We start from the raw sequence: 22,989 nt of genomic DNA, 5'->3' as shown, positions 1-22,989 counted from the left end.
TGTCTATTATGGCTGAAAGTAAAAGTGATACTCAATAAATCTTTCCTGGATCCCTGACGTTCTCTAAGGGTCAGCTTCCCATGTGGGTATGCGTATGAATTTATACTACTGAGTGATCTGCAAGCAGCAAAGCAGAGTAATAAACAACAGCTATGATAATATTAGATCTAAGAAATAACAAGCTGATAGTATTCTTAGAAACATAGAAAAGAAAATGCAAGGTATATTTGGATACACCCATCCACCGCCCCCACCACACACACACACACACATACATACACACCATTTTATAGGGTATCTTTGAAAGAAAATATTCCCAATCCAGTTGCCTCAGTATTCCTGAGATTGAATTCAGTGGAATATTATCTTACTATAAAAACTACTAAGTACAACATGAAACAAGCTACTATAAGTTGGATCAACCAAAATAACAGTAATAAATTTATATCTCCATTGATTTCAAACACTAGAATTTGACATAGAATATAAAATAATATGTCTGTATTTTATATAGTACCTAAATAAAATGCTGCTAAAAACTATATTATATATAGTTATACTGCTCTCTCATGTCTAATATATTCACTTGATTGTCCTGTAATTACAGGTACAGAATCATTAAATTTATTGATAATAACATTACTTATTGCTATGAATTATCCTATGAGTTTCTGACAAATTTTAGGATGAATGGCCCAACTTAAAATATATAAATTATTATTTAGGTTGAACCAAGAATTTATATTTAAAATTGATTAGCTTTAAAATTTATTTCTAGTTTTATTGCTTGTATGTTTCTTATGTATTCTTTAGGGGGGGGTGTATGTGAGAGCAAATACTTTCAGCAATTTAAAAAATATTTTCTTAAGTGAAAAGAGGCAGTATTGGTTAAAATACACAGTCAATTATTTATCAATTAAATTTATGCGCTCTCTCTCTCTCTCTTTATATATATATATATATATATATATATATATATATATATATGATTTTTAACCCTTTAACTTTTGTTTGTTACTAGCTTCATCGCCCATGGAATGATTGAGGCATCTTAAAATTGCTTTTATAATATTCTTTTATTATTTTCTCCTTAATTTTTTGTATATTTTATGTATTTTGATGTTAATCCACCATCTTGATTGGTACACTTCACTGATATAAAATGATGATTCTTGTTATATTAACTTTTTTTGTTTATATCAGATTTGCTAGTATTAATATTACTCTACTTTTCTACATTTTATTTTTACATAGCTATATTTCAAGCCACAAGTAAGGTTAAGAATGTGATAAATTAAAAAAATGTGTTTTGGAAAAGTAGAAATTAATCAAAGTCCTATGAAAATTAGGTTTAATATTTTAAAATACATTGGCAGTAAATGTGTCTTGAATCACCAATGATGTAGAGATGATATGTATTTAAGTAAGGGGAGATCCTCTTTATAGTATATAATATATATATCCTCTTTTATTCATTTTTACATTATATTGGAAAATTTTCTTTTCAGTATATTTTTATTTAAATCCTCTAGATTAAGATGAAAATGTTATCTACAAGGCACAGATACTATTCCTTCCCTGAAATAATTAAGTCAGTGCTTTAGGAATGGCAATAAATAAGTAATATTGGAAATGGAGATGGAATCTGGGCAGAAGGTGGGTTCCTGAATTTGAGAGTGGAGTCTGTATGTGTGTATATGTGTGTGGGTGTAGGTGTGGGTATGTGGTATATGTATACAAACTGTATGTATATACACAGCATGCCTTCCCGTGAATTGGGGTGGTGGCAAGAAGTGCTACCAAATCAAGTTCATTAATGCTTGTTGCTTCAGCCTTTTTGCATTACATTGATACACAGAATTCTGAAATATACTAAAAAAATGCTCAAATAGCCATTTTAGAATTTCCCTTATGTTAACAAATTTGATGAATTTTTACTCTTGGCTGGTTTACTCTTTCCTGAATTTTAATCCTGTTTCTATTTTCCTGCTATTCACTCACTGCTAATTCATTTCTCGGAGAGAATCACTGTATTATCTGCTAAGTGTTTTGGTTATACGTGATAATAGGGTATATTTTGACATATTATACATACATGGAGTGCAACCTATTACAATTTTAATCCCATTCTTGTGGTTGAACATGATGTGGAGTTACACTGGTCATGCACTCACATAAAACATAGCAACGTAATGTCTAATTCATTCTACTCTCTTTCCTATTCCCATTCTCACTCCATTCCTTTCATTTCCCTTTGTTGTATCCAGTGAACGTTTATACTTTCTCTCCCTACCCTTCCTTGTTTTGGGTTAACATCCATATGTCAGAGAGAAAGAACATTTAGCCTTTGATTTTTAGGGATTTTCTTATATCACTTAGCATGATAGTCTCCAGCTCCATTCATTTACTGGTAAAGGTGATAATTTCATTCTTCTTTATAACTGAATAATATTCCATTGCATATATACACCACATTTTCTTTATCCATTCATCTGTTGAAGGGCACCTAAACTGGTTACATGGCTTATTTATTGTGAATTGAACTGCTATAAACATTTATATAGCTGTGTCTCTGTAGTATACTGATTTTAAGTCCTTTGAGTATAAACTGAGGAGTGGGACAATTGGGTCAAATGGTGTTTCCATTCCAAGTTCTCTGCACAATCTCCATACTGCTTTCCAGAGTGGTTGCACCAATTTGTAGTGTCACCAGCAATGTGTGAGTGAACTTATTTCCCACACTTCACCAACACTTATTGTTACTTATATTCTTGATAATTCCCATTCTGACTGGGAGTGAGATGGAATCTCAGTGTAGTTTTAATTTGTATTTTTCTAATTGCTAGAAATGTTGAACCTTTTATTCATATATTTTCTGGCCATTCATATTTCTTCTTCTGTGAAGTGGCTATTTAATTCCTTTGCCCATGTATTGATTGGGTTATTTGCTTTTGTTTTTGTTTTTTGGCATTAAGTTTTGAGTTCTTTGTATATCCTGAAGATTAATGCTGTTTTTGAGGTATAGGTTGTAAGATTTTCTTATGTTCTATAGGATCTCTGTTTATGTTCTTATTTTTTTCCCTGTGCAGAAACTTTTTAGTTTGATGCCATCCTAATTATTGATTTTTTATTTTACTTCATGTACTTTAGGAGTCTTATTGAGGAAGTCTGTTCCTGAGCCAACATGATGGAGAATTTGGCCTACTCTTTCTATTATTAGTACCAGGGTCTCTGGTCTATTGCCAAGGTCCTTGATCCACGTTAAGATATAGTGGTTCTATTTCAGTCTACTACTTATGGATTTTGCAGTTTTCCTAGCACCGTTTGTTGATGGTTTTGAGGCTATCTTTTCTCCAATGTATGTTTTTGTGCATATGTCTAATATAACTATATATGTCTTTGTGTCTTCTATTCTGTTTCATTGGTCTTCATGTCTCTTTTGGTGCCAGTACCATGTTGTTTTTGTTACTTGAGCTCTGTAGTATAAATTTAAGGTCTGGCATTATGATACCTCCCGGATTACTTTTCTCCCTAAGGATTTCTTTAGCTATTCTGGGCCTTTTATTTTTCCCAATGAATGTCATGATTACTTTTTCTATTTCTATGAAGAACATCACTGGAATTTTAGTGGGAATTGTATTAAATCTGTATAGTGCTTTTGGTAGTATGGTCATTTTGACAATATTAATGCTGCCCATCCAAGAACATGAGAGATCTTTCCATCTTCTAAGGTTTTATACATTTTTTTTTGTATTCTGTAGTTTCCATTGTAGAGGAATATGAAAAATGTCTTTCACATCTTTTGTTAGATTGATCCCCAAGGACTTTTTAGGCTATTTTCAATTGGATAGTTTTCCCAATTTATTTTTTTAGCTGATTTGTCATTGGAGTATAGGAATGCAAATTATTTATGAGTGTCAATTTTATATCCCACTAATTTTCTGGATTCATTTATTAGTTAAAGAAGATTTTTGGTGGGATTTTTTTTTGATCATCTAACTATAGAATCATGTTGTTGGCAAACAGGGATAGTTGGATCCATTTTCCTATTCATTTCCCTTTAATTTCTTTCTTTTATCTAATTGCTCTGGCTAGGGTTTCAAAGACTATGTTGAATAGAAGTGGTGAAACAGGGTATCCCTGTCTTGTTCCAGTTTTTAGAGGGAAGGTTTTCATTTTTTTTTTCTCTTTAGAAGGATGTTGGCCTTGGGTTATATATAGCTTTTATAATATTAAGATATATTCCTTCTATCTATAGTTTTTCTAGTGTTTTGAATATGAATGGATGTAGAATTTTATCAAATGCTTTTTCTGTATCTGTTGAGATAATTATGTGATTCTTGTCTTTAAATCTATTGATGTGATGAATTACATCTATTAATTTCCATATATTGAACCAACTTTACATTCCTGGAATGAACTCCACTTTATTATGGTGCACTTATCTTTTTAATGGGTTTATGTGATTTTCTAGGATTTTATTAAAATTTTTGCAACTATGTTCATCTGGGATACTGGTCTGAAGTTTTCTTTCCATGATGTGTCTTTGTCTGGTTTTAGTATCAGGATGAAACTATTTTCATAGAATGAGGTGGAAGGGCTCTCACCTTTTCTATTTTATGAAATAATTTGAAGAGTATTGGTGTAAGTTCTTCTTTGAGTGTTTGGTAGAACTAGGCTGAGAATCCATGTGGTGGTGGGCTTTTCTTTGTTGGTAGGCTTTTGATGGCATCTTCAATTTCATTGCTTGAAATCAATCTGTTTAAATTTTCTATGTTCTCTTGATTCATTTTGCGTAGGTCATAGGACTGTAGGAAATTGTCAATATCATAATGATTCTCTACTTTATTGGAATACAGATTTTCAAAGTAATTTCTAATTAACTTCTGTATTTCAATAATGTCCATGGTGATATTACCTATCTCATGAATTTTAGTGATTTGAGTTTTTCTCTCCTTTTCTTTATTAGATTGACTAAGGATTTATCAATTTCATTTAATTTTTCAAGAAAAACTTATGTCATTTTTAATTCTTTTATTTCAATGCCATTGATTTTGGCTTTGATTTTAATTATTTCCTGAATTCTTCTGCTTTTGGTGTTGATTTGTTCTTTTTCTAGGACTTTGAGATGTAATGTTACATTATTTATTTGATTTCTTTCTATTATTTTAAAGAATGCACTCAGTGCAATGAACTTTCCTCTTAGAACTGCCTTCATAGTGTCCCAGAGATTTTTGATAAGTCATGTCACAATTCTCATTTACCTCTAAGTATTTTTTTAAATTTCATCCCTGAATTTTTTTCCTATCCATTGGTCATTCAATAGCATATAATTTAGTCTCCAGGTGTTAGAGTAAATAACTTCTATTTTTAATCTTATCATTGTGTTCTCATATCATTCTGTTATGATCTGGTAGAATGCAAGGTATTATCTCTATTTTTTTTATATTTGCTAAGTTGCTTTGTGATCCAATATCATCTATTTTAGAGAAGGATTCATGTGCAGCTGAGAAGAAAGTGTATTCAGACCTTGATGGATAAAATATTTTATATATGTCGGTTAAGTCTAAATTGTTAATTATATTCATTAGATCTATAGCTTCTTTTTTAAGTTTTTGTTTGGAGGATCTCTCTAGTGATAAGAAAGGCATGTTAAAGTCAACCAATATTACTGTGTTATGATCTATTTGATTCTTAAAGTTGAGGTATTGTTTGATGTACATTGGTACTCCATAAATATTTATGATTGATATGTCTTATTGTTATATAATTCCCCATAAGCAGTATGATATGGCTTTGGTACCTTCTGATTAACTTTGGCTTGAAGTCCACTTTATCTGATATGAGGATAGAAACTCCAGCTTGTTTATGAGATTCATGTGAATGACATATTTTTTAACCATTCTTCTACCTTCACTCTGTAGATGTCTTTGTCTATAAGGTGAATCTCTTGAAGATAGCATATTGTTGGGTCTTGTTTTTTAATCCAATCTGCCAGTCTATGTGTTTTAATTAATGAGTTAGGCCATTTACATTCAATGTTATTATTGAGATATGATTTCTATTCCTCATCATTTTGAGTTATTTCTTATTTTTAATTTGAATTAGTTTCTCCTTTGACAATTTTTCTAGTGTAACTACTCCTTTTTCTAGTGTAATTTTGTTTTTCATTTGTTCCTCTGTAGTGCAGTCTTTATAGTTGTGAATTCTTTTAACTTTTGTTTATCATGAAGGGATCTCTTTTAAATCATATATTCTGAAGCTTTATTTGGTTGGCATCTTTTTCTTGGCTGGCATCCATTTTATTTCAGAGCTTGTTATATATTATTCCAAGTCTTCCTAGCTTTGAAGGTCTGGATTAAAAAGTCAGCTGAGATCTGGATTGTTTTCCCTCTAAATGTTTTATCCTGTATGTTATTCTGTATGTTAAGCATTTATTTATTAATTATTATTTATTTATTCTGTATGTTAGCCATTTTCAAAATAATTTGCCTTGGTTGGGTCTTTGTAACTTTGTATATTTGGGGTCCCCTAAGCCTCCTGTATTTGGTTTCTCATTTCATTCTTAAGCTTAGGAAAATTTTATATATTATTTCATTGAAAAGATTTCTTTCTTTCTTTCTTTTGCTGTGGATCAATCCCAGGTCCTTGTGCATGTAAAGCAAGCACTCTACCAGCTGAGCTATATTCCCATCCCCCATTCCTTTGGTTTGTATCTCTCAGCCTTCATCTATCCCACTTAATCTCAAGTTTGTTCTTTTCATATTATCCCATATTTCTTAGAAGTTCTGTTCATGGGCTCTTAACATCATTTCCCCATGATCCACTTTATTTTCTAGATTTTATATTTTTCCTGAAACTTTCTTCCAAGTGGTCTGGTCTATTTGTGATGTTTTCCATTGGATATTTAATTTGGTTTATTGATTCCTTAATTTTGAGGATTTCTGATTGATTCTTCTTCAGGATTTCTATACACTTGAGTAAATTATCTTCCACTTCTTTTATTTTGTCTCTGATTCCATTTCTTGTTATGTTTTAACTTGTAGATCAGTTTAACCATGAACTTTCTGAATTTTACTTTTGACATTTCTTCCACTGTAATGTCAATAGAGTCTAATATTGAGGTATCCTGTGTTATTTGGGATGGTATGTTTCCTTGCTTTTTAATATTGTTTGTGTGTCTACCCACCTATCTCAATAAATGTGATACTGTAGAATTTCTAATTTATGAGTTTATAGTGTCCCTTTATGTTAATAGTACCTCACAGAATGGGGGGTAGCCCAATGATAGCAACAATGTATACAAACAATATATGGGAGTGGACTAGGTCCTTAGCTCCTATTTTGATATCTAGTATTAACTGGTATGATATGTAGGGATCAGCAATTTTAATCAGTAAAACCAGTAAATAATCATGTATTGTATCTGGCTTAAAATTAAACAACAGGTATTATCTTTGACTTCTGCTGTATTAATTATTTCTGCAGTGTTGGTGGTAGTGGTAGATGTTATATACCTCAATTAGTGTTAAGGAATGTTAACAATAGAGTATGTGAAAAGAAAAAGAGATAGAAAGGTAGAAGAGTGCTTGCAATTTCAAAGTGTTAATAGGGCAGATGCAATGGTAACTTAGGATATATTGTTAATTTGAAAGGGGGGAAAATAGGATATAAAGGAGGGAAAATAGAATGGAATTTGGTGTCAGGAATAGAGAAAAAAGAGAGAAAGGGAGACAAAGGAGACAGAGTGTGATAAAGATGATATAAAACTAAATAAAAATAAGCTAATCAGAAGCCCTAACCTTCAAAATACACAGTTTGGGAAAATAACACCTTTAAAAAAACTCCAAACCAAACAAACAAAAAGAAACTACAAGAACAACAAAAATAATGAAAGAAAAAGGAAATAGAGAAAAAAGAAAAGAAAAAAGTACAAAAATGAGGAAAGAGAAACAAATATAAGTGTGTATAGGAGTCCCTGAATCAGTCAGTACACACACACACACACACACACACAATCCAATATGAAAACCCCTAAAGCGAGAGCAAAATAGAACTACTACCACAACAAACATGTGAAAACAGCAACCACCACCACCACAACAAAAATCTTGATGAGATATAAAGAAATTAAGGAGTTGTAGCCCCTATGATAGACAAAATACTGAGTGCACGTGGTCACTGTCTGTGCCCATCTGGTTTTCTTTTTTTTTCTTCTTGGGTATGATCTAGGCGTGGGAATATGGACTGTGAATTGTATGTCCTTCCTTTTCTGTTGCTCACCCTATTGAACATTAAGGTTTAAGATTTCCCAATTTCCCTTCTTTAGAGATTAGTGTGGGTGGGCTGGGCTGTGGGCCTGGAGGTATGTGGGGGAAGCTGGGTTGTGGTGGGAGGCAAAGCAGCTGATCATGCTCAAGGTGGGGCAGTGGGCAGGAGGATGAGGGTCTGGTGCTGGATCCTGAGGGCCAGTTGCTAGGCTGCATGCTGGACCGGGCAGATCTGGCAGTGAAGCCAATAGTGGGCAAGTTGAGGCCCTGGCACGTCAGGGCCCAGCTGCTCTGCATCAGTTGGGTAATGAGAAGTGTTGGATCCTGCCTGCAGGGAAGCCGTGTGCTGGAGTGGGAAGCTCTATTGGTCATGCAGTATGAGGGCCATGGTGGGGGCCCAGCTGGCCTGTGGTGGGTCAGGGCCAGGCACTGGGTCCTGTGGGCTGGCTATGAAGCTGTTTGCTGGAAGGGAAAAGTCTGGCAGTGAAGCCGCGGCTTGGCATGGAGGGCTATGGGCTGGTGGCTACACTGTGGGCCTGTTCAGTGGAGCAGTGGGCCAGGTCAAGGACTGTGGTTGGGAGACTGGGGATTAGGGTGCCAGAGGCCCTGGAGGGTGCCAGACTAGTGCCAGACCTGGTGAGTCCCAGGGAACAGTGTGGATGCTGGACTCGGGAAGAAGCCAGGGATCAGATTGATTCTGGCACCCAGCAAGTGCAGGCCCAGGTGGGCTCCAGGAAGCTGGTGGGTGCTGGACTGCTGAGTGGGTGAGCTGAGAGCAAAATGTCCTTATACCCTCTCTTCCAACCTTCAGACGCATCAGTTTCTGCAAGCCACAGGACTCATGGAGCTAGGAAGAGCCAGGTTCTCTTGAGCCTCACTAGCCTGCATTCTCCTGGTCAAAATCCTCCCAGTTTCTTACTTTCCCCAGGTTTGCTATGCTCAGACAGATGCACCCAGACCTAGCTGCAAACTCAGGGGACTGGGTTTCCAGTTTCCATAGACTCCACTGTGCTTCAGTCCCAAAATGGCTCCTGGATCTGCTCTCCTTTGATGATTAATAAACTCTGGAGTAAAGGTTTATTTTAGATCCGATTAATGAGTCAAACAGCCTCTGGTTCAGCTAGGGAAGACTGCTGCTCCAGTCTCAGGATTTTTCACTATAAGCTTTGGGAAGACTTAGTACTCCTGCTGTTTGAGTTCTGAGTAGCCAAGCTAAGAGAAATTCTGTTTAATCTGCCATCTTGTTCTCTTTGCTAGGCTTTTGTGAGGACTAGGGATAGGAAAAGTGTAAGACCCAGCCCTCACCTGCAAGGGACTTACAACAGTGGAGATCTGGAGACAGTAAGTGATGAATATAAAACACTGTGATTGATTCTCTCCACCATACTTTCCAAGAGGCATTAAACAGCAGGGGCAAGAGAGCTAGAAGAGGGAGCAATCAAGCAGTGCTAGTGAGGATGATGAATCCTGAAAAGGGAAAGATGATTTAAGTGCAGTGAAAACAGGAAAGGAGATCTTAGCACTGTGTAAGCACACGTTCAGAGGTGAAAAGTGGCGTTCCATGACTAGGAAGGAGAGCTAGAAACTCACAAGTCTCTCCAAGGAAACAGCTAAAGGCAAGGAATTTCCTAGTTTTCAATGTACTGCAAATTTCATAACAGCTAAAAAGGTCAGTGCAGTGCCTTCTAGGAAATTTATATTTGAAAATCACTTTCACGACAAAATTGCTCTATGGTAATTGTTTTTATTACTTCTTTTATCTCCATGTTATAAAAGATGAGGAAATTGAATGGTCTATCTTTAATTTTATAGTGGACACGAAAGGGACCTTTTCTCAATCTCTTTAAAGTTGAGAACAAGAGAACAAATATTATCAAGAATCTCTTACAGGAGTGACAAATTTCACAGAAAAAAAAAAAGGATCTTACTGATCATGCCTCTTTAAAGTTGCATTACAACTGATCATTAACCCTAGTTCATCCTGTCCAATATTTCTCTAATGCACCTCCATAAATTTAGACAGTATTCTTAGGAAGTGTCAAGTCCTAAAAGAGAGTCTGAACTTTTATAGACTGAGAAGACAGAGCAATTGATAAAGGTCTGAGGACACTGGACAATATCTTCAAAATCATAGTCAATTAGAATGTCTCACTACCCCACTATGGGAGGGAACTTAAAGCCCTCCTCTGCTGATTCCAAAGTATATCATAAAGCAACCTAATAGCTAAACATACAAAGTTGTGTCTTTATTCTCACAATGTCTCCTGTCACATGTAGATACTACCAGTGCAGCTGGGTGTCCTGCATGCTGTAATTCACTTCCTGGTGCAGCCGGGAAGAAGACAGACTGTGGCTTTCCAGCTTCATCAGTGTCCTTCTGTCAAGGCACATTACTGCTCCATCACCTGGCCAAGTATATTTTCTTCCCAAATCACTAGGTTACTTGATTTAGGGACTATGAGGCTTCCCTCTGGTGGGTTCTGAATCCTGAGAGCATCATCACTATTGTTTTTAAAGTTGAGTAATCAGAAATTCCTAACATCATCCCACATCTAGACCAACAATAAAATAGGTAAAGTTACTATAGTAATTAAGTAGTAATCCTAAATAAACAGTTTGGTAATGTTAACCAGTGAGTTTAAAATGTCATTTGGAGTATACACACATGCTTGCAAGTTCCCTTGACTGTCTAGATTACTTTCCTTTTCTTATCTCTCTCTCTCTCTCTCTCTGACTTACCAGTTAACTGGGGTCATTTGGTTGTACTTGTAATTGCTTTAATTGCGATTCTAATTGATTTCCATTTTTAATGAAGACAAAGGGGAAAAAAGAGTTGTGCCATGCTTTTAGAATTACTCCAATCACTGCTTATTAATGACCAAATTTTGTGCAAGATGTTGTGAAAACAAGAATTGTATAACACATCAGGCAATAAGAGCTTCAGAGGGTACATGGCTCCTTGGCAAATAATTATACTCAATGAAACCAGCAGTAAGTTAGATTAAGTAGGACTTTATAAGAGCAATTGGTTTATAGTAAAGAGAAGACAGGAGACAGAACTGATTTTTAAAAGCTAACTTTGATATTGGTCTTACCAATATAGCCCACCAGCCTATAACACATGAATGATTTGGCCTATGTACTACTATAACCCAAATGCCCAAATGTCAGAAGTCCTGTTGTGCAAATGACAAAATTCCAACTCTAAAATTTCATGAAACAGGTTTATTCAAACACTATACATGTGTTTTTGACACTAATGTCTTCAGAATCATTAGAACTATATTTTATTTCATTTAACATGAATTTCTCTAGTATCCTTGGGATAGCACTTTTTTTTTTGGCATAACAGGTTTTGGTTTTCTATTTTTTAAATCAGAGAATCTTAATTATACAAAACCGTGAGTTCCATTGTGACATATTTGTACATATACTTAACATCATTTTTCAATTTCACTCCCCACTGTCTCTCCTTAACCTCCTCTCTTCTCTCCCTGATTCCTTTCCTCTACTTTAATGGTCTCCCTTCTACTTTTGTGACATCTCCCCCCACCCCCCGCCGCTGGTCTAGCTGCCACATGTAAGAGAAAATATACAGAACTTGTTTTACATTTTCCTTAGCATGATGTTCTTCAGTTATTTCTAATTTTTTAAAATGACATAGTTCTGTTCTTTATGGATGAACAATATTCTCTTGTGTGTATATGATGTATTTCCTTTATCCATTCGTGTGTTGATAGATGCCTGGGCTGATTTGATTCCTTGTCATTGTGCTGCAATAACTATAGGTATGCATGTATTGCTATTGTACTTTAATTATTTTGGATAAATACCAAGTAGTATTAGAGCTGGGTCATAGGGTGGTTATATTTTTAGTTTTTTGATGAATCTCCATATGAATTTCCATAATGGCTGTATAAATTTACTTTTCCACCATTAGTAATGTAAGAGTCCCGTTTTCTTCTGTATCCTCACCACCATTTATTGTTACTTGCATTCTTTTTTTTTAAGAGAGAGAGAGAGAGAGAGAGAGAGAGAGAGAGAGAGAAATAATTTTTTAATATTTATCTTTTAGTTTTCGGTGGACACAACATCTTTATTTTATTTTTATGTGGTGCTGAGGATGGAACCCAGTGCCCCGTGCATGCCAGGTGAGGGCGCTACTGCTTGAGCCACATCCCCAGCCCCTGCTTGTATTCTTTCTGAATAGGCTGAGATGGAATCTCAGGTAGTTTTGACTTGCATTTCTCTGATGGCTAAAGATGTTGGATATTCTTTTCATATAATTTTTGGCCATTTGTATTTTTTTTGATAAGTGTCTATTCACATATTTGCCCAAGTACTTAATGTTATTTGTTGCTTTAGTGTTGAATTTTCTTAAGTTCTTTAATCTTCTGTTGGAGTAGTAGCTAACAAAGATTTTTCCCATTGTGTAGGTTTTCTCTTCACACTATTGTTTTCTTTGCCGTGCAGAAGCTTTTCAAGATGATACCATCCCACTTATCAATTCTTGCTCTTATTTTTGAACTATAGAAGTTTCATGCAGGAATTTGTTGCCTGGACTTATATAATGAGAGCATTTTAAACACCAGACTTGATGCTCAAGTATTTGTTCAAAAACTTGAAGATAATAGCAGAAATAAAAATGTACTTTTCCCAGCAAATAGGTATTTGTGACTTCTTCATTCTATATTAGACTATTATTTTATAGTGATGTTTAAAGTATTTGTTTATAAATATCTGAAATTAACATTCAGAATAAATCCCCAGAAAATTACTATATTACATTAAATATTTCATTCATATTTATTTATTTATTTATTTGGTACTGTGGATTAATCCCAGGGGTGCTTCACCACTGAACTATATCCCCAACTCTTTCTATTTTGAAACAGGATCTATTTAAGTTGCCTTGCTAAGTTTCTGAATCTGGCTTCAAACTTGTGATACTCCTACCTTAGCATCCTCTCTGGAATTATAGGCATGTGCCACTGCGCCTGGCTTCATTCATTTTTAAACAAACTATCCTGTGACCTCTGTGAACCTGCAAAGTTAACATTGAGTAAAGTTATTTCTGGATAATGATGAGAACTTTTTTTTTTTTGCTTAAACAAAGTAAATCAGAGAATTTCTCAAATTATGAAAAAACCTCGTAAGCCACACAATAAAAGTCAAATCCATTTTAATTAAAAATTTGGGAAATAATTTCCTCTTATGTAATCACAAGGAAGTCACTGATAGCCATAAATTATTCCCTCATCAGCTGATAGTGGAGTTAGAAACAAGATTGCTATATAATAATAAATGGATGAGATGGACAGCATCCACAAGAACCCAATTGAAAGCACCAGAGTGCAAAGCAAAAATCAGGACAGTCAAGATGATTAAGTTATCACTTGGTACAATGTGATGACTGGTGGAATTTCACATTTTAATCATATTAAGTAAGAAGGAAATCCCCAAAATGGGCCATGCAGCAAGGGTAAAACTCCATTAAAAAATTCAGTAGTCATTTTGGCTTGAAAAACTGTATGATACCTATTGGAAAGGAGTGAAATATGATAAAATTCTTGCAATTACAGACAAGGATTTCAAATTAGCTATTTTAACTCTGGTCTAAAACAAAAGGAAATATGCTTATATATAATAAAAGTTATGGAAATTTCAAGAAGAAAATAGTGAAAAAAGACAAAATGAAAACTATAGAAGTGTAAAGTCATTAGGTGAAAAAGAAATAATCATTGAAGGTCCTGAAAACAAAGAAGATAATATTAAGGGTAAAAGCTAGTAAACTGGAAGATAGATCAAGAAGAATTACTGAATCATGAGAATAGAATAAATCAATCTTGAAGACAGAGGTCCAACCTTCTTTGGAATAATATCAAAAGTTGTAATACACATATAGTATGAGTTCTAGAAGTTAACAGAGAGGGATAGAAAAAAAATGTGAAAAATTTAAAAAAAAATGTGGTACAAATTTAAAAACTTTGTTGAAAACCCAAATTTTATGAAGTCAAAAAGTTCAATAAACATTAATCAGGACTAATTCAAAGAGAACTACATCTGTGAACATTATAATCAATTTGCTGAAAATCAAAAACAAATGAAAAACCTAGCATCCAGAGCTATAAGAGATCAATTTTCAGTTCATGATACTTATTACAGCACTCCTAAATAAATAGGCCACTTGAAGCAAATATATGAAATAATAGCATTTGTAAATTATGTAAATATAACATCTCAAATATAAAACTTGCATTGTCTCACACATGATCTTTGAGGAGACACCTCACATATAAACCATAACAACATATTAACACTTTACAGAGAATATTTGTACAATGGATGTGAAAAGTTATGGATGGCTGGGCATGATGGTGTGGTGGTTTGGAAGACTGAGGCAGGAGGATCACAAGTTCAAAGCCAGCCTCAGCAATTTAGTGAGGTCCTATGGAACTTAGTGAGAATTTGTCTTAAATAATAAATAGATAGATGATAGATAGATAGATAGATAGATAAATAAATAGATCTGGTATGTGATTCAGTTATTAAGTGACCCTAGTTTCAATCCCAGGCACCCCAAAAAATAAATAATAAAAAGTTAAGATTATACAGTGAAATCACTAGAGGGCCTATGAAACATGTCCAAAAATATGAACTAAAAATTCAATAAATATGTGAAAGGGAAATTCTGAAAGTATTCACTTAATTTTAAAGTAAGATGGAAAGGAAGAAGTAGAAAACAAATAATTAAATGATGACTATTACTTAAATCACACTTTATTAATCACATAGACAGCAATAGTAACTGCATTAATATTAATAATCCCAATGAATGTTAATCAGCTAAATTCTTCAATTAAAAAGCAAAGATGGAATAAAGGTGTATTAAGAATTGTAAGGCAATAATAATAATAATAATAATAATATTAATAATAATAAAGCTCATGTAAAAAAATTTTGAAAAAAGCAAAGATGGTCAGAATGGATTCAGCAAGCAAGACTCGGCTGTATTCCATTGACAGAAAACACTTTAAATATCAACAAAATATTTATAAAAATTTCTGGAGTAAGCAACAATAGCAAAAAAATTAATATATTGCCAATATCAGGTTCAAAAGTTGGGTTATCAATACAGAAGCTACATACATTAAAATAATAATGTGGGGATTTTGGGTGTGTGTGTGTATTACTAGGGATTGAACTCAGAGGCACTCAAACTCTGAGCCACATCCCCAGCCCTATTTTGTATTTTATTTAGAGACAGGGTCTCACTGAGTTGCTTAGCACCATACCATTGCTAAAGCTGGTTTTGAACTTGTGATCCTCCTGTCTCAGCCTCCTGAGCCACTAGGATTACAGGTGTGTGTTACCATGCCTGGCATAATGTGGGAATTTAAAAATAACTCCAAGTCTTAAAAAAAAATGAAACTTGTTCTTTTTAAGACATACATGACAGTAGAGTATATTTTGACATATTATACATATAAGTACTATGAAAGACATAAATTTCTAATTTCATATAAGAAGAAATAAGTAGATTGAATTCCATTATACCCATTAGGAATCTGAAATTGTAATTGAACACTTTCCTGTGAAGAAAACTCCAAGTTCAGAAAGTTTTCTTGCACAATACTAATAATGTTTTAGGAATAAATAATGCCAAGCTTAGCCAACTCTTTCGGAGGTACAAGAGAAATAAAGTTTCCTAATTCAATTTCAAGGGCAGTAGTTTCTTAATAACAAACCACATAAAAATTTAAGGCAAACTATGTGCCATTATGCCTCATGAACGTAGTTGTGAAAATATATAACTGTATTAGTAGTTTTAAACAATCATTACATCAAAAGGAAAAAAATAGTGTTCATGAGTACAAGGTTGTTTTACCATTAAAAAAAATCTGTCAATGAAATTGGTTACATTAATAAAATAAAGCAGAAAAGTCACAGGATCATCTCATTGGATGCCTTAGAAAACATACATTTGACTAAACTCAATAGTTACAAAAATAACATTTGAATAAACATATAATAATCTCTAATATGATAAGTGATGTGTATGAAAAACCTGCTCTTAGCCCCCTACTTAACAATAATGTATAAAATCATGTCCACTAAGATTTGAGACAAGTCAAACAATGCCCATTAGCCATTGTGCTGGAGGGTTTACCTCCTACTGTATGGCAAATATAGTGAGTTAAAATCAGAATACTAAGCAGATACACGTGCCTGCGGGGAACGCAGACCGGACCCACTAGGACAGGTCCAGTGGACGGCTGAGGGCTAGGCCCGTCCCCTCCCCCAGTGTCTGCAGGTAGGCGGGGGACTGTGAACAACAGCAGAGCGGGCCCAAAGCCTGCTGAGGGGCGGAACCGGCCCCTCCCCCAGTGCCTGCAAGCAAGGCGAACCTGCAAGCCCCGGGCGGGCGGGTCAGGCCCAGCAACCAGCCAAGTGACAGCAGATACACGCGCCTGCAGGGAACGCGGACCGGACCCACTAGGACAGGTCCGGCGGACGGCTGAGGGCTAGGCCCGTCCCCTCCCCCAGTGTCTGCAGGTAGGCGGGGGACTGTGAACAACAGCAGATCGGGCCCAAAGCCTGCTGAGGGGCGGAACCGGCCCCTCCCCCAGAGCCTGCAAGCGAGGCAAACCTGCAACCCATTGGGAGGTTAGGCCCAGCAACCTACGGAGTGACACAGGTGCCCCTGGCGCCTGCTGAGTAGGTGGACCTTTGACCGACCAGCAAAGCAGACCTAGGGCCTGCCAGCATGGTAGATGGTTCACACTAATTGGAGGAGGATCACAACCACTATCTGCCCTGCAAGAGTGATTTTCCAACTATACAAGAGCAATATAAATAAATAGAGGGAAAATATCAAAGACACAACAATTTCACCAAGCAGAAAGAAACGCCAGCGGTATGAAATGACAAGGAAAGAAAGGACCACAGGCAATGCAGGTCAACTCAACTTTAGAAGAGGTAATAGCTGCAACAGATGGAATGTCAGATAGAGAGCTCAGGACATACATGCTTCAGATGATCTGGAGTCTCAAGGAAGACATGAGACAGCAAAATCAGACAATGAAAGATCACATCGACAAACAAATCCAGGAAGTAAAAGATCAATTTCACAGGGAGATAGAGGTAATAAAAAACAAACAAATAGAAATACTAGAAATGCAGGAAACAATAAACCAACTTAAAAACTCAATTGAGAATACTACCAGCAGAGTGGATCACTTAGAAGATAGAACATCAGACAATGAAGACAGAGTATTTCAACTTGAAAAGAACATAGATAGCTCAGCAAGTCTACTAAGAAACCATGAGCAGCACATTCAAGAGCTATTGGATAATATCAAAAGACCAAACTTAAGAGTCATTGGGATACAGGAAGGCACAGAGCTCCAAACCAAAGGATTAAGCAATCTATTCAGTGAAATAATACAAGAAAACTTCCCAGACTTGAAGAATGAGACAGAATCCCAAATCCTAGAAGCCTACAGGACGCCGAATGTGCAAAATCATAAGAGATCCACACCTAGACACATTACAATGAAGATGTCCAACATACAGAATAAGGAGAGAATTTTAAAAGCTACAAGGGAAAGGAAGCAGATTACATTTAGGGGTAAACCAATCAGGATAACAGCTGATCTCTCAACACAGACTCTAAAAGCTAGAAGATCCTGGAATAACATATTTCAAACGCTTAAAGAAAATGGATTCCAACCAAGAATCGTGTATCCGGCGAAATTAAGCTTCAGGTTAGAAGATGAAATTAAAACCTTCCATGATAAACAAAAGTTAAAAGAATTCGCAGCTAGAAAACCATCTCTTCAAAAAATCCTTGGCAAAACATTACAGGAAGAGGAAATGGAAAATAACATTGATAACCAACAATGGGAGGTTGGACAGTAAAGGGGGGAAAGTAGTCAAAGAGGATAACAAATCAGGTTTAGTAACATCAATAAACAAATATGGATAGAAGAACAAACCATATCTCAATAATAACCCTAAATGTTAATGGCTTAAACTCACCAATTAAGAGACACAGGCTAGTAGAATGGATCACAAAACAAGACCCAACAATATGCTGTCTACAGAAGACGCATTTGATAGGAAAAGATGTACATAGACTGAAGGTGAAAGGTTGGGAAAAATCATATCACTCATATGGACCACGGAAACAAGCAGGAGTGTCCATACTCATATCTAATAAAATAGATTTCAAGCCAAAGCTAATCAAAAGGGATAAGAAGGACACTTCATACTGCTCAAGGGAACCATACACCAACAAGACATAACAATCATAAATATATATGCCCCAAATAATGGTGCAGCCGTGTTCATCAAGCAAACTCTTCTCAAGTTCAAGAGTCTAATAGAACACCATACAATAATCATGGGAGACTTCAACACACCTCTCTCACCACTGGACAGATCTTCCAAACAAAAGTTAAATAAGGAAACTATAGAACTCAATAACACAATTAACAACCTAGACTTAATTGACATATATAGACTATACCACCCAACATCAAGTTGCTACACTTTTTTCTCAGCAGCACATGGAACCTTCTCAAAAATAGACCATATACTATGTCACAGGGCAACTCTTAGACAATACAAAGAGGTAGAGATAATACCATGCATCTTGTCTGATCATAATGGAATGAAACTGAAAATCAATGATAAAAGAAGAAAGGAAAAATCAAGCATCACCTGGAGAATGAACAATAGGTTGCTGAGTGATCAATGGGTATTAGAAGACATCAAGGAGGAAATTAAAAAATTCCTAGAGTTAAATGAAAACACAGACACAACATATCGGAATCTTTGGGACACATTGAAAGCAGTTCTAAGAGGAAAATTCATTGCTTGGAGTTCATTCCTCAAAAAAAGAAATAACCAACAAATAAATGATCTCATACTTCATCTCAAAATCCTAGAAAAAGAAGAGCAAAACAACAGCAAAAGAAGTAGAAGGCAAGAAATAATTAAAATCAGAGCTGAAATTAATGAAATTGAAACAAAAGAAACAATTGAAAAAATTGACAATACTAAAAGCTGGTTCTTTGAAAAAATAAATAAAATTGACAGACCCTTAGCCATGCTAACGAAGAGAAGAAGAGAGAGAACCCAAATTACTAGCATACGGGATGAAAAAGGCAATATCACAACAGACAATACAGAAATACAGAAGATAATCAGAAATTACTTTGAATCCTTATACTCCAATAAAATAGAAGATAGTGAAGGCATAGATAAATTCCTTGAGTCTTATGATCTGCCCAGATTGAGCCAGGAGGATATAGACAACCTAAACAGACCAATAACAATAGAGGAAATAGAAGAAACCATCAAAAGACTACCAACTAAGAAAAGCCCAGGACCGGATGGGTATACAGCAGAGTTTTACAAAACCTTTAAAGAGGAACTAACACCAATACTTTTCAAGCTATTTCAGGAAATAGAAAAAGAGGGAGAACTTCCAAATTCATTCTACGAGGCCAACATCACCCTGATTCCGAAACCAGACAAAGACACTTCAAAGAAAGAAAACTACAGACCAATATCTCTAATGAACCTTGATGCAAAAATCCTCAATAAAATTCTGGCGAATCGGATTCAAATACATATCAAAAAAATTATACACCATGATCAAGTAGGATTCATCCCTGGTATGCAAGGTTGGTTCAATATACGGAAATCAATAAATGTTATCCACCACATCAATAGACTTAAAAATAAGAACCATATGATCATCTCGATAGATGCAGAAAAAGCTTTCGACAAAGTACAGCATCCCTTTATGTTCAAAACTCTAGAAATATTAGGGATAACTGGATCATACCTCAACATTGTAAAAGCAATCTATGATAAGCCACAGGCCAGCATCATTCTGAATGGAGAAAAATTGAAGGCATTCCCTCTAAGATCTGGTACAAGACAGGGATGCCCTCTCTCACCACTTCTGTTCAACATAGTCCTCGAAACACTGGCCAGAGCAATAAGGCAGACGAAAGAAATTAAAGGCATAAAAATAGGAAAAGAAGAACTTAAATTATCACTATTTGCAGATGATATGATTCTATACCTAGCAGACCCAAAAGGGTCTACAAAGAAGCTATTAGAACTAATAAATGAATTCAGCAAAGTGGCAGGATATAAGATCAACACGCATAAATCAAAGGCATTCCTGTATATCAGCGACAAATCCTCCGAAACGGAAATGAGGACAACTACTCCATTCATAATATCCCCCAAAAAAATAAAATACTTGGGAATCAACCTAACAAAAGAGGTGAAAGATTTATACAATGAAAATTACAGAACCCTAAAGAAAGACATAGAAGAAGACCTTAGAAGATGGAAAAATATACCCTGCTCATGGATAGGCAGAACTAACATCATCAAAATGGCGATATTACCAAAAGTCCTATATAAGTTCAATGCAATGCCAATCAAAATCCCAACAGCATATCTTGTAGAAATCGATAAAAGAATCATGAAATTCATATGGAATAATAAAAGACCCAGAATAGCAAAAACAATACTAAGCAGGAAGTGTGAATCAGGCGGTATAGCGATACCAGACTTCAAACTATACTACAGAGCAATAGTAACAAAAACAGCATGGTACTGGTACCAAAACAGGCGGGTGGACCAATGGTACAGAATTGAGGACACAGTAACCAATCCACAAAACTACAACTATCTTATTTTTGATAAAGGGGCTAAAAGCATGCAATGGAGGAAAGATAGCATCTTCAACAAATGGTGCTGGGAAAACTGGAAATCCATTTGCACCAAAATGAATCTGAATCCCTATCTCTCGCCATTCACAAAAGTTAACTCAAAATGGATCAAGGAGCTTGATATTAAATCAGAGACATGGCATCTGATAGAAGAAAAGGTTGGCTACGACCTACATGCTGTGGGGTCGGGCTCCAAATTCCTCAATAGGACACCCATAGCGCTAGAGTTAACAAATAGAATCAACAAATGGGACTTACTCAAACTAAAAAGTTTTTTCTCAGCAAAAGAAACAATAAGAGAGATAAACAGGGAGCCTACATCCTGGGAACAAATCTTTACTCCACACACTTCAGATAGAGCCCTAATAACCAGAATATACAAAGAACTCAAAAAATTAGACAATAAGATAACAAATAACCCAATCAATAAATGGGCCAAGGACCTGAACAGACACTTCTCAGAGGAGGACATACAATCAATCAACAAGTACATGAAAAAATGCTCACCATCGCTAGCAGTCAGAGAAATGCAAATCAAAACTACCCTAAGATACCATCTCACTCCAGTAAGATTGGCAGCCATTAGGAAGTCAAACAACAATAAGTGCTGGAGAGGATGTGGGGAAAAGGGCACTCTTGTTCATTGCTGGTGGGACTGCAAATTGGTGCAGCCAATTTGGAAAGCAGTATGGAGATTTCTCGGAAAGCTGGGAATGGAACCACCATTTGACCCAGCTATTCCCCTTCTCGGTCTATTCCCTAAAGCCCTAACAAGAGCATGCTACAGGGACACTGCTACATCGATGTTCATAGCAGCTCAATTCACGATAGCAAGACTGTGGAACCAGCCTAGATGCCCTTCAATAGATGAATGGATAAAAAAAATGTGGCATTTATATACAATGGAGTATTATTCTGCATTAAAAAATGACAAAATCATAGAATTTGGAGGAAAATGGATGGCATTAGAGCAGATTATGCTAAGTGAAGCTAGTCAATCTTTAAAAAACAAATACCAAATGACTCCTTTGATATAAGGGGAGTAAACAAGGACAGGGTAGGGACGAAGAGCTTGAGAAGAAGATTTACATTAAACAGGGATGAGAGTTGGGAGGGAAAGGGAGTGAGAAGGGAAATTGCATGGAAATGGAAGGCGATCCTCAGGGTTATACAAAATGTCATATAAGAGGAAAGGAGGGGCAAGACAAGATAATACAAATGGAAGAAATGATTTACAGTAGAAGGGGTAGAGAAAGAAAAGGGGAGGGGAGGGGAGGGGAGGGGGGATAGTAGAGAATAGGACAGACAGCAGAATACATCAGACACTAGAAAGGCAATATGTCAATCAATGGAAGGGAAACTGATATGATACAGCAATTTGTATATGGGGTAAAAGGGGGAGTTCATAATCCACGTGAATCAAACTGTGTAATATGATGTATTAAGAACTATGTAATGTTATGAACGACCAATAAAAAAAAAAAATCAGAATACTACAGTGATGCAGCTACATCCGTCTTTATAGCAGCTCAATTCACAATAGTTAAGCTATGGACAAAACTTAGACGCCCTTCAACAGATAAATGGACAAAGGAAATATAGTATATATACACAATGCAATATTACTGAGCCATAAAAATGAATGACTTTATGACATTTGACAGAAAATGGAAGGATCCACATACTATCATGCTAAGTAAAATAATCCAATCCCAAAAAGCAAAGTTCAAATGGTCTCTGATTTGTGGATGCTAACACACAATAAGGGAGTGGGGAATAGAAGTTCATTGGATTAGACAAAGGGGAATAAAGGCAGGGGATGGTGAATAGAAAAGGAAAGACAATGGAATGAATCTGATACAACTTTCTTATGTACGTACAGCTCAGTGAATCTGAACATCATGTGCATCCACAAGATATAATCCTAATTAGAATAAGATATAATCCACATTTTTATG

This window comes from Urocitellus parryii, chromosome 1 (assembly GCF_045843805.1).
Source record: "Urocitellus parryii isolate mUroPar1 chromosome 1, mUroPar1.hap1, whole genome shotgun sequence".
NCBI lineage: Eukaryota > Metazoa > Chordata > Mammalia > Rodentia > Sciuridae > Urocitellus > Urocitellus parryii.
This window is presented reverse-complemented; position numbering follows the sequence as displayed.